The sequence below is a fragment of the Staurois parvus genome, unplaced genomic scaffold, assembly GCF_062004578.1.
Source record: "Staurois parvus isolate SC_StPar_1 unplaced genomic scaffold, SC_StPar_1.0 ptg000362l, whole genome shotgun sequence".
NCBI classification, from domain to species: domain Eukaryota; kingdom Metazoa; phylum Chordata; class Amphibia; order Anura; family Ranidae; genus Staurois; species Staurois parvus.
In genome coordinates, this window is record NW_028318158.1 from 8,761,347 (window position 1) to 8,777,380 (window position 16,034).

General features: G+C 44.3%; 1 non-coding gene across 1 annotated transcript; it reads left to right on the forward strand.

Moving 5' to 3' along the window:
- The first annotated feature begins 11,788 nt into the window (after window positions 1-11,788).
- On the forward strand, window positions 11,789-11,870 carry TRNAS-GCU (transfer RNA serine (anticodon GCU)). The gene has a single exon. It is a non-coding gene; the product is annotated as a tRNA-Ser (tRNA).
- The last annotated feature ends 4,164 nt before the right edge of the window (window positions 11,871-16,034 follow it).

Sequence of the window (16,034 nt, forward strand, 5' to 3'; positions counted from 1 at the left end):
CAAGTTAGAATTTTTATGTTTTGTTGTTTGACATGCGTCGCCCTTCCATGTGCTCTTTGCTGTGAAGGCCAGTTATAGACTGGGGCAGTGACCATTTTTTGTACTGTTGAATTGTTGGTTGAGGGGGTGCACTGGACAAATTAGCTGCCATTGTGCTACATGCTGGGTGTCCAGTGTGCTCCTGTACCTTTAAGGATGGGTGGGTCCCCTCAGGTCCATCTGCCCTTGGTCTATCAATTAAATACATGTGCCTCTACTATGAGGGCTCTTAAAATTGGAGAGTTAGGAACTACAGAATACTGGGGTGCCATGACGATGGCTCTGTGGCTTACGCATGTATTTGCTAATGTGTGTAAACTAAACCTAAAACTAAAACTTACCTAAAACTAAACTAAACTAGACAGGTTAATTTGGTTTGTTTGCAGGCTGGCTGGCAGGTTAGAGCTGGGAATTTTTCTATTTTGTTGTTTGACATGCGTCACCCTTCCATGTGCTCCTTGCTGTGAAGGCCAGTTATAGAATGGGGCAGTGGCCATTTTTTGCCCAGCTCTAGGCCTGCAGGTAGGCCCCATGCCACTGGGCCTCCTCACAGCCTCCTGCCTTCAGCCTCACATCTTCCTCAGTATCTTCACCCAAACTCTCCTGCAATTGAGCACGCTCCAACACTTTTAAGGGTGACCCAGCCCTTTGCCAAGATTTCTGTTGGGGATTGGCTAGGATCCCTCAAAAATGCAAGCCAGCCACTCCTCAGATCCTCCCACTGTCCCAAGGCTTTCTTCCAAAGCCCTTGAGCAGGGGGAAATTCCAGAAGGGCTGGCCTGCAGAGCCTTTCAGCTCCTGACTGCAATTTAACATTCTTACTATTACATCCAGGCTGCTATGCTACTCAGCCTTCCTTACTGAAAATAAAACATTAGCTCCCCCTAGCTAAACTAGGAGGGCGTTACACACAGAAAAGATATTATGGTTTGAGGGTGTGGCTAGTCTAATTTGACCTTGCTGGCCAGTAATGGATCAGTCACTGCTCTGACTAATTCACTTGTGTATGCAATTTCAACTTAAGCTATTGGGTTCTGTAAACAATGGTATTTACATCAGAGAAGCAACTAAGAGCTTTCAAACTGCTATACATTAATTTTAAATGTATTTCTAAATACATCTAATGTAAGTACCTGAATCTGTCTTAATTTCAGCCTCCTCTGTGTAGCAGCAGCAGAACTACAAGAAGGAATGGCAGCATTAGGAGCCAATCAGGCTGTACCATATAGACCTGTGCTGACAGGAGGAGAGAGCTAATTGTGTTGAATGAAAATGTTGATGTATTATCAGTGCATGGTTTCTCAATGTCTAATCAGCCTCTGGCAGATTTCATCATATACTATACATTGCGCATTTTAAATGCACATCTGGTGAGTGTGCATTTTTACCACCTTCCGCACTTCACCAAATTATTATTATTATTATACAGGATTTATATAGGGCCAACAGTTTGCTCAGCACTTTAATCATTGCTTATATGAATTATACTAGTATTGGAATACATAATTCCTTGTTTTAAAGCGGAGCTCCACCCAAAAGGGGAAGTTCCGCTTTAAGGACTGCTCCCCCGCTCCCCATTAAGGATTGGCACCTTTGGGGGCAAGGTGGGAGCAAGTACACGAATTTGACAGGTACCGGCTCCCAATTGTGGTCGGACCACCTAGGCGATCGGAAACAGAAGGTGTCCTCTGTCCTTCCCTCCCCGTAGTCTTCTGGGACACGTGACAGGTCCCAGAAGACTACAGGACCATTCATGAAGCGCAGCGCTACTCGCGCATGTGCAGTGGGTACCCGGCTGTGAAGCCGCAAGCAGTCACAGCCGGGTTCCCACACTGAAGATGACGGCCTACAGGAATCCAGGACAGCTGGTGAAATGGGCTGCGGGGGACACACCACGGGACCGAGGGACAGGTAAGTGTCTGTTTTTTAAAAGTCAGCAGCTACAGTTTTTCTAGATGCTGACTTTTATTTTTTGACAGTGTGAGTGGAACTCTGCTTTAAGCACAAGAATTATTCCACACTTAAAGACTATTTGCACTTTTTATGGGACATTTATTCATTATTTATTAGTATTTACCATTTTTAATTACACACAAGTCCATTTTTTATATATATTGTTTTATTTCACATATAAATTCCTGGATTCACATGCACTGGGCACTTTATGCATTTATCAGTTGTATATATGATTTTATAGCGCTGCACTCCTAGATTAGCAATTTTAACAGGACTAATTAGCAAATCACTCATTTTCTTTTCTTGTTGCTCCCTCACATTATATCACATTGTCTGGAGTCTGAACCTTTGTTTGTTACACGTGTGCACAAAAGCCACCAAACCTCTGCAAGTAATTTCTTTGCTATGGCAATCACTTGATAAATGGAATCCATAACAAATACAGCACATGAGCAATATACAGATGATTCTAATTAAAAAAAAATATTATTAGCTTAAAATGTTGCAGTGCTGTATGGAGGAGAAAGGAGTGGCGGGGCTGGCTGGCGAAGCACGAGGCATTCGAGGACAGGCACCAGTTCTGTGTTTTATTCCTTGAGAATTTGGTAGAATTGAGCGAGACGATTTATACCTTAGACAGAAAGCTTTGTCTGATGGGAGGGTAAAATATTAAATTTCTGCACAGTTGGGAAATGGGGCAGCGACACGATATAAAAGGTATCTAAAGCCAGAATTTTCTTTTTTAGTTTTGAATTGGAATGTGGGTGAGTTAGGGCACATTCACAGCAGTCGGATCCATTACAGTGCATTAAATGTACGGCCATAAATGTGCGTTGCGATAAGACAGCTCATTTATTTGAATAGTCTGCTTTATGTTCTGTCTTAACTTTTAAAAAGTTTTGTCATTTGACCGTGTGTCTCTTTTTCCTGATAGTGGAGGGGGGGGTGGGTTACAAAAACATGACTATCAGATTCCATTCATTTTAATGGCACTTAAAAACGCTGTGTAGTTCTACCACGATTGTTGTGCGATATAACGCGCTGCAATCATGGCACACTGCATCTCACAAATCTTGTCACCCAAAAAGGAGCAGGAGCTTTTTTGGATGATAAGCTTTGCGCAATGCTATTTGCCTATCGCACAACAATCGTGGCAGAACTGCACCGCGTTTTTAGGTGCCATTAGAGCGGGAGTAATTTCTTTAAAAAGAAAAGAGTTTCCTGTAGCAAGGCAGAAGCAGTACTGCTTAGACCTTGAAGAAGGGGACATTCCCCGAAAGCTTGTCCTCAAATATGTATGTTAGTGCAAATAAAAAAAGTATCACGGACAGTACTCAATTGTTTCTGTCGCAAATGCACTAATACGGCTACAATCAACTCAAACTGTAGCAAGGCAAAATCATAATGTGCTAGTATGCACCGCATACTAACACATTATGAAAGATTTACCTTAGAACACCATTGCTGTCACCATTACAGAGGCTTCCATCTTCACCCGGTCTTCCTTCTGGGTTCGAGGGCTGCAGCTGCTTGAATGGCCAAGCCAAAATGACATCACTCTCACGCATGCACATAAGAGTCTCGGCCATGGCACGCAGCTCTGAAGGAGCGGCATGGGTATACCGTTCCTTCAGAGCGAATGCGCCAGTGACATCACTGGCTGCTGCTCACTACAATATCTCCTAAACAGTGTACATTTAGGAGATATTCATTTTACATACACGTAAGCTTTATTATAAACTTACCTGTAGGTAAAAATAAACATTGCGGCTTTACTACCACTTTAAAATTAATGGAATCTGATATTCGTATTTTGAGATTTGTCACTTTAGCAGAGCATTTTGAATGTTACCCCAAATATAAATTTTTTTCTTTGTATTCATATATGTGTATTTTACAAATCATAGCAAGAGATTATCAGCAGTACACCACAGATCTCCAGGACAGGTCCAAAGCTTTTTTTCAGCAATCACATCATTAAGGCTTGGTTCACATCTGTGTGAGTGGTGCCCCTGCGGATCCGCATGAATATCCGTGCAGCCTCACCACCCACACAGAGGAATGTGGACCCACGGGCCGGTGCCATTAGCTCTAATGGCACGCCACCCGCACTGGAAAAGGCAACCGTACTGGGAACCGAGGTTCCCATGCGGGCTGCGTTTTCAGAAGAAGTGCAGGGACTTCTGTCTGTCACGGGGCATGGGAGTCCATTCAAATGAATGGACTCTTGTGCACGCGCAAAACGTGGCCCGCACAGCCGCATATATGTGAACCAGGGGTAAGACAGAAGGCTTTTTTTAAGAATTTTTAAAATTATTTTATTGATTTTCAAATAAAATTTACTTTTTATACTTTTACACTGATCAAAATTGAAAAAAAAAGTTTTTTTTAAAAAATTTTTTTACACCTTCTTGTCGATAGATTCCTTAGATAATAAAATTATAAATTATAAATTAAGACAATATTGCCAATGAAGTCTGCCCAACCCTCGATAAAAAAGTAATAATTATTTTGTAATTCAAATTTATTACTGAATAAACAGGCCAGAAGCTTAAATGTAAAAATTGCTCTGGTCCATGACGTGTGTACAATTAATAGAGCTGAAATGCTTAACCCCTTGGCGCCGGAGCCTCCTGGCCCTTTAAGGGTTTCAGAAGCCGGGAGGTGGGGTGGGGTTTAGGGTCATGTGACCGCCGCGACACACCGTCAAGACGGTCACATGATCGGGAAAGGTCCCGATCGAAAGAGGAGATCGGGACCTTTCCGTGAGTACCGGACATGTGTGCTGGGAGCACGCAGGGCGCACGCTGTCAGCACATATGTTCTTTTTTAACAGAACGCAAATGTGCGGCCACTTGATGTCTAGGCCCAGAGGCTGGGAGGCCGGCGTGAAGAGGGTAAAGCAGTAGTAAACAGCCCGAGAAAAAAGAAAATGACCCCCCTGCAGGTTTAGGTCATAATGTTATTATGATTATTATTAGTATTACCTTATTATCTCACGTCTGGACATGCTATCCCCGCTTCAGTCTATCCTGAACTCAGCGGCCAGACTCATCCACCTTATTAACCTTTTCGCTTCCGCCAGCCCCCCTCTGTCATTCCCTCCACTGGCTTCTAATTGCCCAACGCATTGAATTCAAACTACTAACATTGACATACAAAGCCATTCATAACGCTGCCCCAAACTACCTCACCGACCTGATACCCAAATACCACCCAACCCATACTCTTCGCTCCTCAAAAGACCTCCTACTTTCTAGCTCCCTGGTCTCCTCCTCCCACGCCCGATTGCAGGACTTCTCCAGGACTTCCCCCATCCTCTGGAACTCACTACCCCAATCCATCAGACTGTCATCTACCCTCCTCACCTTTAGGCGCACCCTGAAACCCCATCTCTTCAGGGAAGCCTACCCTGCCTTCACCTAACAGCCGATCTCCTCCACTCCTCTCACCACTCCATCCCCCACAGCCACTTCCTCCTGTACCACTATCCCCTCCCTCCTAGATTGTAAGCTCAAAAGAGCAGGGCCCTCGAGCCCCTCATGTATTGTTTTGTAACTGTATTGTCTCATGTACTGTCCCCCACTATAATGTACAGCGCCGAGCAAACCTTTTGGCGCTATATAAATACTGTATAATAATAATAATAATGCACTAGTATGCAACGCATACTAGTACATTATGACAGACTTACCTGTCATACCTGATCCCTCCAGCATCGTGCTATCACAGCAATCTGGCGCAGCCATCTTTACTCAGTCTTCCTTTTGGGTTCACGAGCTCCGACAGTATGAATGGCTGGAGCCATTATTATTATTATTATACAGGATTTATATAGCACCAACAGTTTGCTCAGCACTTTACAATATAATGGGAGACAATACAGCCACAATACAGTTCAATACAAGAAGGTTAGGAGGGCCCTGCTCCTTGGAGCTTACAATCTAAGCCATGATGACGTCACTCCCGGCTGTGGCACGGAGCTCTGAAGATCCGGCATGCTGTGCTGTCCTTTCAGAGCGATTACATCACTAGCTGCATGCTGTGTGCGTGTCTCCTAAATGGTGCACATTTAGGAGATATTAACTGCACTTACAGGTAAGCCTTATTATAGGCTTACCTGTAGGTACAACTTATAAAGTGGACTTTACTTCTACTTTAAATTATGTCCAACTAAAACATCTTTTTTTGCATTTTAGATTAGTGCGGAGATGGGTTAGTACCTCTGTTGGATTTTTCCTGCTATCCAAAGCTCCATTATAGAAATTTCCTTTCACTCATTCATCCTAGAACCAGGGGCAGACTGACAACTCATGGGGCCCCCGGGCAATAGGGGATCATGGGGCCCCTGTGTCCTTGCCCAAACTAAAAAAAAGCCTATGAAAAAGGTACCAGGGGCATCTCATGGGGCCCCCTACTGACCCCGGGCCCTTGGGCATTGCCCGAGTTTCCAAATGGTCAGTCCGCCCCTGCCTAGAACCATAGGCAAAATTATTTTTTTATAACCCCTGTCATTTTTTTTTTGCCATCAATGTCCCATTGGGGAAATTTCCCTTTACTTCCTGTCCCATAGCCAAACTGGAAAGTGAGAGGAAATCCCTCCTAAGTGAGGGAATCCCTGGTTGTCACCAGAACACGTTTCCCCATTGGAAGATTCCCCCTCTATTAGTGTTCAGATGTCAACCTAAAATTTGGGATTTTCTTTTACTTTCACATTTGGTGATAACAGTAAACAAGACAAATAGAGAGGGTGAATCACCCTAAAGAGGGCACAGACAACAATAAAAACAGGTGTCCTAATCCCTCTTCACTCTATCCAACACTACTAAAAAACCCACAAAAAAACAACTTTTTTTGCCTTTAGTTATGAACTCTTTACTGAGTGTGGTCCTTTTATTGCTGACCTCTCCTTTGAAAAATGATAGCAGCCTGGCTGTTGTGTTATTCTGATACTTTCTGAGACACAAACTTGGAAACAAAGATAGCGATTGGGATAACTGGCTTCATTCTATATTTCTAAATCACACGCTTGCTACAGGTCAAATTCTTAGAAACGTTTAGAGCTAAAGACAGCCAGGCAACACTAATGTGTGCTTCCATTAAAACCACTGTGCTGATTTGCTTTACCATCCTGTCATCTAGTGGTCACAGTCGGGTTTACAGTTCTTCTGAAAAAGTATCTAAATTATTGGTGGTCAACATACTAGATATGGGGGCCTAAGCTGTGGCCCCTGACATCCCATCATTATCAATATAGAGATTGCTACAGAGTGTACACTTTACAGTCTGAATGTACAATCTCCTTTAGATCTAGCAACAATATGTAGTGCAAGATTAGGTAGTTCCTCAGATTACATAATTGCTTAGATTTAGGCTAATTGTACAAAGATTGTAACATGCATGGAGAGCTTAGAGGTTTTGTTATATCTGCTTGATGGGTGCAAAAATGCTTGTTAATCCATGTTAATGATCCAGAAGCAACTAAAATATACTATATTGCGTATTGGGACGCCTGCCTTTACACACACATGAACTTTAATGGCCTCCCAGTCTTAGTCCGTAGGGTTCAATATTGAGTTGGCCCCGCCCTTTGCTGCTATAACAGCTTCAACTCTTCTGGGAAGGCCGTCCACAAGGTTTAGGAGTGTGTCTATGGGAATGTTTGACCATTCTTCCAGAAGCACATTTGTGAGGTCAGGCACTGATGTCGGATGAGAAAGCCTGGCTCGCAGTCTAATTCATCCCAAAGGTGTTCTATCAGGTTGAGGTCAGGACTCTGTGCAGGACAGTCAAGTTCCTCCACCCCAAACTTGCTCATCCATGTCTCTATGGACCTTGCTTTGTGCTCTGGTGCGTAGTCATGTTGGAACATAAAGGGGTCATCCCCAAACTGTTCCCACAAAGTTGGGAGCAGAAAATTGTCCAAAATGTCTTGGTATGCTGACACCTTAGGAGTTCCCTTCACTGGAACTAAAGGGCCAAGCCCAACCCCCTGAAAAACAACCCCACACCATAATCCCCCTTTCACCAAACTTTACACTTGGCACAATGCAGTCAGGCAAGTACCATTCTCCTGGCAAACCCAGATATGCCCATTGGATTGCCAGACACAGAAGCGTGATTTGTCATTCCAGAGAACATGTTTCCACTGCTTTAGAGTCCAGTGGCGGCGTGCTTTACACCACTGCATCCAACGTTTTGCATTGCACTTGGTGATGTAAGGCTTGGATGCAGCTGCTCAGCCATGGAAACCCATTCCATGAACCTCTCTACACACTGTTGTGCTAATCTGAAGGCCACATGAAGTTTGGAGGTATTTAGCTATTGACTCTACAGACAGTTGGTGACTTCTGTGCACTTCAGCATGTGCTGACCCCACTCTGTCATTTTACATGGCCTACCACTTTGTGGCTGACTTGCTGTTGTTCCCAGGTGTTTCCATTTTGCTATAATACCACTAACAGTTGACCATAGAAATTTCATAGATGGACTTATTGCACAGGTGGAAACCTATCACCTATTCTTTCATAAATGTTTGTACAATCAGTCTGCATGCCTAGGTGCTTGATCTTGATCCTGATCCTGATACACCTGTGGCCATGGAGGTGATTGGAACACCTGAATCCAATGATTTGGAGGGGTGTACTTTTGGCAATATAGTGTACCTTTGATGTCTTATTAACCACCACCTGCCCGCCATATAAGGAAATGACGGGCACAAGGCGGTTCTCTCGTTCTGGGAGGACGACATATGGCGTCCTCCCACTCTAACCATGCGTGCGCACCTCCATGGGACACAGCAGATCACCGATCAGCAGAAAGAGCCGCTGACTTCGGCTCGGTCATGTGATCAGCTGTGTCCAATCACAGCTGATCGCATGTAAATAAGGAAATGCTGGTTATCTGCATTTTTCTCCTCATGAGCTGTCACACTGACAGCTCGTGAGGAGAGGATAGCCGGTAATCGGCATTCCTCAGAGGGGACATCTACACTGATCATCAGGGCACTGATGATCAGTGTAGCCCCATCAGTGCCACCTGTCAGTGTCCATCAATGCCACCTGTCATTGCCCATCAATGCCACCTGTCAGTGCCTACCAGTGCACATCAATGCCACATATCATTGCCCATCTGAGCTGACTTTCAGTACCACCTATTAGTGCCAATCAGTTCCACCTACCAGTGCCAGTCAGTGCCGCCTATCAGTGCCAGTCAGTGCCGCCTATCAGTGCCAGTCAGTGCCACCTAACAGTTCCAGTCAGTTCCTCCTCACAGTGCCAGTCAATGCTGCCTATCAGTGCCAGTCAGTGCTGCCTATCAGTGCCGCCTATCAGTGCCATTTATGAATACTGCCTTTCGGTGCCCATAAGTGATGTTTGTGAATGCCCACCAGTGATGTCTGTCAATGCCCATCAGTGCCACCTACCAGTGCCTCCTCATCAGTGCCCATCAGTGCCCCCTATCAGTGCCCATCAGTGCAGCCTATCAGTACCCATCCAGCAAACACAAATGCTCCTGCGCTTGGGGATGGACTCGATGCTACAACCACATTAAGAATGTCCTGGAACATGCACACCTTGCTGCCCTCAAATGGACCGGGGGAATCCAAATATACTGAATGGGGAAAGAACAAAAAGAGGGCGCACAGGCCTAGTGCATTACCATAAAAAATGTTTAATAAAAAATAAAGTAGGTGTTGTACTCACAAACGACAATATAGTCAAGGCACATCATAAAAGAACAGCTGGATCAACACTGCGCTGAGTAACAGTCCGCAATAGGGAGTTTAGACATCCAAAAGGCTGACGCGTTTCGAGGACTTGCCTCTTCCTCAGAGGAAGAGGCAAGTCCTCGAAACGCGTCAGTCTTTTGGATGTCTAAACTCCCTATTGCGGACTGTTACTCAGCGCGGTGTTGATCCAGCTGTTCTTTTATGATGTGCCTTGACTATATTGTCGTTTGTGAGTACAACACCTACTTTATTTTTTATGGTAATGCACTAGGCCTGTGCGCCCTCTTTTTGTTCTTTCCCTATCAGTACCCATCACTGCAGCCTCATTAGCGCACATCAGTGAAGGAGAAATATTACTTATTTACAAAATTTTATAGCAGAAACTAAGAAAAAAACGTTTTTTTTTTCAAAATTTTCAGTTGTTTTTGGTTTGTTTATAAAAAAAATAAAAAACCCAGAGGTGATTAAATACCACCAAAAGAAAGCTCTATCTGTCTCAAAAAAATCATAAAAATGTCATATGGGTACAGTGTTGCATGACCGTGCAATTGTCATTCAAAGTAAATTGGCCTGGACAGGAAGGGGGTGAAGGTGCCCTGCAGGCAAGTGGTTAAGGACAACCTGTTGGCCAAAAAAATTCAGATAGGGAACTTGTCCCCTATGTGATGAAAAATTAAGTTTAGTGAAAAAAAAAATTAAGAAGTGTAGGAAATAAAAGTTGCACCCAAACTTAAATCTCTCTCCAAAAAATTTTTTTTGCCTCCCACTCACCCTCACATACACGCTTGTATGACTGTAAATGCACATGTCAGCCGCCTATGTACGAAAATGCCAATTGCTATAGCCATGTTACATATCGCTGTGCACACCAGAGTGAGAGAAAAAATTCTAGGCCCATTATTTATGGTTAACTCTAAATTGATGACCTGCACGGGCTTTCACAATGTTGCCAATGGAAAATACAGCATACCAAAGTTTGTCATCCTTCCACAGGTGCTTGCCTTGACATGTTGGGTATTTATTTACTTGGCACATCTTTTATATTTTACCAAAAAAGTGGGTAATATATTGCATTTTTGTGTCCTAAAATTACCTTTAGTGTACATATTACTGAAACTTTGTATTTTATAAACCATTGCACTAATTATTGCACTAATATTGTGTGACATAAAAAATTGAGAGTACCACCATTTTTCTTCTCTACGGTGTCTGCTTTCAGATAATATATAATGTTTTTAGAGTTTTAAGTAAACTTCAGGCTTAAAATTATTTTTTAAATGTGTGCAAAATATGGCAAAAATGCCTCCGGCAGCAAAAGGGTTAAAGCTCTATTAAGCTCCACCAAAAAAAATGAAAATGCCCCCCCTTAGGGCCAGTTCACACCATAAAAATGAAATCCAGCTGCGTTCTGTATTCGCAATTTTGATGTGTTTCAATGCATTTTTGATGCGTTCCAGTTCATTTTTTCCTCTTTTTCTTCAACTTAAATAAGGGCATATGTTTTTTCCGGTGAGTTTTTGGTGCGTTCCGATGCATTTTACTGCATTCCAGTACAGTTCAGTGCAGAAAAAATACAGCATGTTCTACTTTTTTTCTGGAACTGGAACGCCCTGGAGCTGACCACACTGGTGTGAACTATGCCATTTGAAACCATGTAACCTACTATCAATGAGTTTCTATTGCAGAAAAAATTGCACTGGATTGCATGTCGTGTGAACTGCCCCTAAAGTTTATCTACCCTGTCCCTTCACCTCTCTGGACTACAGGACACCTTCCCCTATGTTACAGAGATGAGAAAAGTGGTTTTCTTATTTTTCTATAGTTATATGTTGTATTTACAATACATATATTTATATATTTGTATGTATATATAAAAGAAAAGCAAATTATAGAAATAAATTATTTGGTCTGTCATCCTGTAGGTATTTCATTGGTACAGAGTTCAATCAGGTGGGTGCAATCAGACAGAGAGAGAATTCTGACCAGATCCTACAAATTACAAAAACCTGTAATGTGAGCTGTAGGCTTGTAGAAGAGCTGTAGGCGGAAGAGGAAGCAGCTGACGAGGTGGCCGAGTGGTTAAGGCGATGGACTGCTAATCCATTGTGCTCTGCACGCATGGGTTCGAATCCCATCCTCGTCGGGTTGTCTTTTCCATTATTTCTTGATACTGACATTTTCTTCCAGCATCCACTGATATAGTTAAAACTGCTCCTGGTTAGGAAGGCAAGATTTTATATTGGATTGGGACTGATTTATAATAAACTTGACACATTATTTCAGTTGCTCTTATAAAATGACTCAATGTTACAATTACAAAAGAAAAAGAAATATTGTAACCTTGTTTCATTTGCTGCATTGCAGTCTCAGAGCCTGTTGTCAGATGAGCTGCCTGTGCCCTGAATGAGATGCTATATGCAGGTTGCGAGCAGAACGTTTTGCACACATGGATTTTAATTGTGAGCTCTTTGGCCCAGTCATATGGACAAGAAAGGGTCTATGTCACTTGGCATCAGAGTAAAAGTAAAAGCCCAACTCTGACCTCAGGACCCCTACAACTGAAGTAACTCCCCCCACAAACCTAGAACAAGAACTTCAATCACACATTCTGGGGAATTCAAAAAGGGTGTCTTAGGCTACGTTCACACTTGACTTTATTTCTAACTCCTGCCAAACGCCTCTATAGCATTTGACAGGCATTAGACAGGCGTTTGGGAAACGTTTTTAACGTTCCCAAAACACCCTATGCCCCTTTTTGAGGCATTTGATAGGCGTTTGCAAAGCATTAAAACCGCACCACAAATGCCTATAATGAAGTTTAATGGTATTAACACTCCGCAAACTCCTGCCATAGGGTTTGCGAAGCGTCACCATAGATTTGAATGGAAGGCTTCAACTCTTCCTGACTGGACATGAGGCGTCAGTTTTGCCACAATGCGACGGTAACACTTCAGTGTGAACAGCACTGTTTGCTGCCATGTGCAGAATTTTCATAGGCATTTGAGAAGCGTCAAAAACTCTTCCCAAACGCCTCTCTTACGCCTGCTGCCAAAGCTAGTGTGAACATAGCCTTAGATACTTAGAATTTCTTCAGCTTTGAAAATGTCGGTGCTTGGACCAGGTTCTAGTACTGGTCACAGACAGGCACATGAATCTATCAATGCTGGCACTAAGGTTGGAGTGTCCATACTAAAAGTTAGTAATGAGCTGAACACCCCCTTTTTGGTTTGCGGTCCAACATTGGAACCGAACGAAAGTGCAACTGCGAACTTTGAACAGGGACAAATCACTAAGCAGTATCTTACCGCATCTGAGTATGCAGTAAGATATGGCGTGGGGGTCCCCCCCAAGACCCTTATCTGAGCATGCATCCTAGCAGGTCAGGAAAGGGGGGGAGGGGGAGCAAGCGCCATCCCCACTACTGAACCATACCAGGCCACATGCCCTCAACATAGGGGGTGCTTTGGGGTAGAGGGAGCTCCCCCCAAAGCACCTTCTCCCCATGTTGATGAGGACAAGGACCTCTTCTTGTCAACCAGGAGCGGGATTATCGAAATCTGGAAGCCCCCTTTAACAAGTGGGCCCTCAGATCCCGGCCCACTTATGTGAATGGGTATGGGGTACATGGTACCACTATTCATCGACACCAAAAAAAAAAAATTTAGTGAAAAAAATGACAGAAAACAGTCTTTCACAAGTCCTTTATTAAAAACAAAAATAAAAAGTCCCCCGAAGTAGATCCAACGTCAATCACAATGCCCGCTGCCACCGCCAACCCGAGAAAAGAACCCAAAACGCTCCACTCTTGACGCTGGCTCCCGCTGTCTGACAGCTGTGTCGGTTTGACAGTTCTTAAATACTGTACTGTGATGATGGCACAAGGGGGTGGGGTCACCTGGTTGATTTCACTGGGTGGCCCCGCCTCTTGTGACATCATCATGTGCTGTGATTGGCCAAAGCATTGCATCTGACCTCTGCTCAGGTGCATTGCTTTGGCCAATCACAATGCACTGTCAAGTCACAGTATATTGTGGGGCGCGAACAGACCGCTGAACGTCCTTACCGTTCATTTGTTAGCCAAACACAGGAATGTCCGATGTTCTAGTCAAATTTATGTTCGACTCAAACAGCAAGGCCAACCCTACTCAAAGTACTCCAAGTTGGACCAATGAAACTATATAAAAATGTAAAAATGTACCATACCTGGAATTCATTTTTAAGACTGCCATAGACATGAGACCCCCAGACATCTCGTTTTGTTATTTTCACTGGCATTGGGCAGAAAACCTCATGTCTTTGGGTGATAAACACCAATGAAGATGTACCCCTTAGGTTAATTCCCCCCAGGAGGTAGACCGATGGAGCTCCAAAGCTCACAGTGTCTTCCTGGCACTTTACACAGCATGAGAGTATAAGGTGAGGAGCCGGCAACTGGTTCTTTATTGATAAAGGGTACATTGTGCAAGTTACAGCAGCTTATGCATTTGGCTACGTTCACACTAGCCTTGTGTGCAGGCGGCAGAGAGGCGTTTGGGAAGCGTTTTTACCGCTTCCCAAACGCCTCTGCCAATTCTGCACATTACAGCACATGGTGCTGTTCTAACGGGAGCGTTTGCGTCGCGTTGCGTCGCGGCAAAACGGACGCCTCTGGTCGAGTCAGGAGGCTTTGAAGCCTCCTATTCTCGTCTATGGTGCCGCTCCGCAAACGCCCGGCCGGCGTTTGCGGTGCGGTTGCGACGCGTTTGCGGGGCGTTTGCGGAGCGGTAACACCACTCAAACTGTATTATAGGCGTTTGTGGGGCGTTATTAACGCTCGGCAAACGGCTAGCAACCGCCACTAAACCGTGCATGCGGCGTTTGCGGAGCGTTTGCCGAGCGTTAATAACGCCCCACAAACGCCGGACCAACGCTTGCCAAACGCTATAGGGGCGCTTGGCAAGCGTTGGTAAAACAGCCAAGTGTGAACGAGCCCTTTCAGTGAGGCTTTTTCTTACGGAAAAGTGTAATCTGCTGTAAGGGTACGTTCACACTGAAGCGTTATCGTCGCGTCAAAACCAACGCCTCATGTTGAAGCCTCCCATTCAAGTCTATGGTGTCACTCCTCAAACGCCTGGCAGGCATTTGCGATGCGGTTGCAAGGCGTTTGCAGAGCGTTAATACCATTTAACTACATTCTAGGCATTTGTGGTGCGGTTTTAACCGCCTCGAAACCAGGCATAGGGCATTTGGGGAGCGTTTGAGGAGTGTTAAAAATACTTCCCAAACGCCTGTCTAACGCCTGTCAAACACTATAGGGGCATTTGGCAAGAGTTAGAAATAAAGTCAAGTGTGAACGAGCCCTTACTTGCACAGTGTACCCTTTACGAATAAAGTACTTTCATCGGGAGAACGAGTTGCCAGCTCTTCACCTTATACTCTCATGATGAACACTAACGGCTTAAAGTGTTCTAAGCACTGGTGCTCCCCTTATAAAAAAGTGAATCATATCTCCCATGACACAATGAGCGGTGCCCAGGCAAATGAGTGGCGGGTCTGCACATTGCCATGAGGGTGTCAGTGGGGAGGGAGGAAGGATCAGGTCTATATGAACACATCCATGATCTTAAATTGATCCAGGAGGGCTGTGCTTAAGTGCATAGATGTCAACTGTCCCAGATTTTCAAGGAGAGTCCCACCTCTTGGCCCTCTGTTTTTCCTGCTGATGCTGTGTCCTGGGCCATATCCTGTCCTGGCATCCTAACTAACTTACAGCACATGTACAGTAACTCAGAAAGGAATTAACTGTGGGATTGGGGCCAAATGCGGGTGGGGTGTGGGTGAGACCCACTTTTAAAATGGGCGTGATTAGGGTGCACCCACCCATAAAGCAAAAAGTAAGACCATGGCTATGGAAGTGGTATACTGTAAAATATAAAGTAAAGCTGCTCATTAACTTGCTTCAGTTCACCCCCTAGGTTGACTTTAAGGCCCCCTCCACACCTTGGTATTAGTTTACTGTGAACTGACGCACATTGTAATGTGAGGTAAGCTGTGTTCCAGTAAGGCAGCCCATCAATTATGCAGCAGATACTGTAACTGAAGCTAAATATTAACACAGCATATGGTATGTGCATTGCGCAACTTAGAGTGGTGTGTGATGTGTTAATGTGCGATAAAACATGCTTTTTACCAGGTGTTAAGGGCAATGCATAAGTGTCAAAGGGGCCTCAAGGAAGCCTGTACTGAGGGCGCACCGATGATCCCACTGTTCAACCCTCCTTCTGAAAATACCACAACCCTGGATTTCACACCGATCCAATGGTTTCAG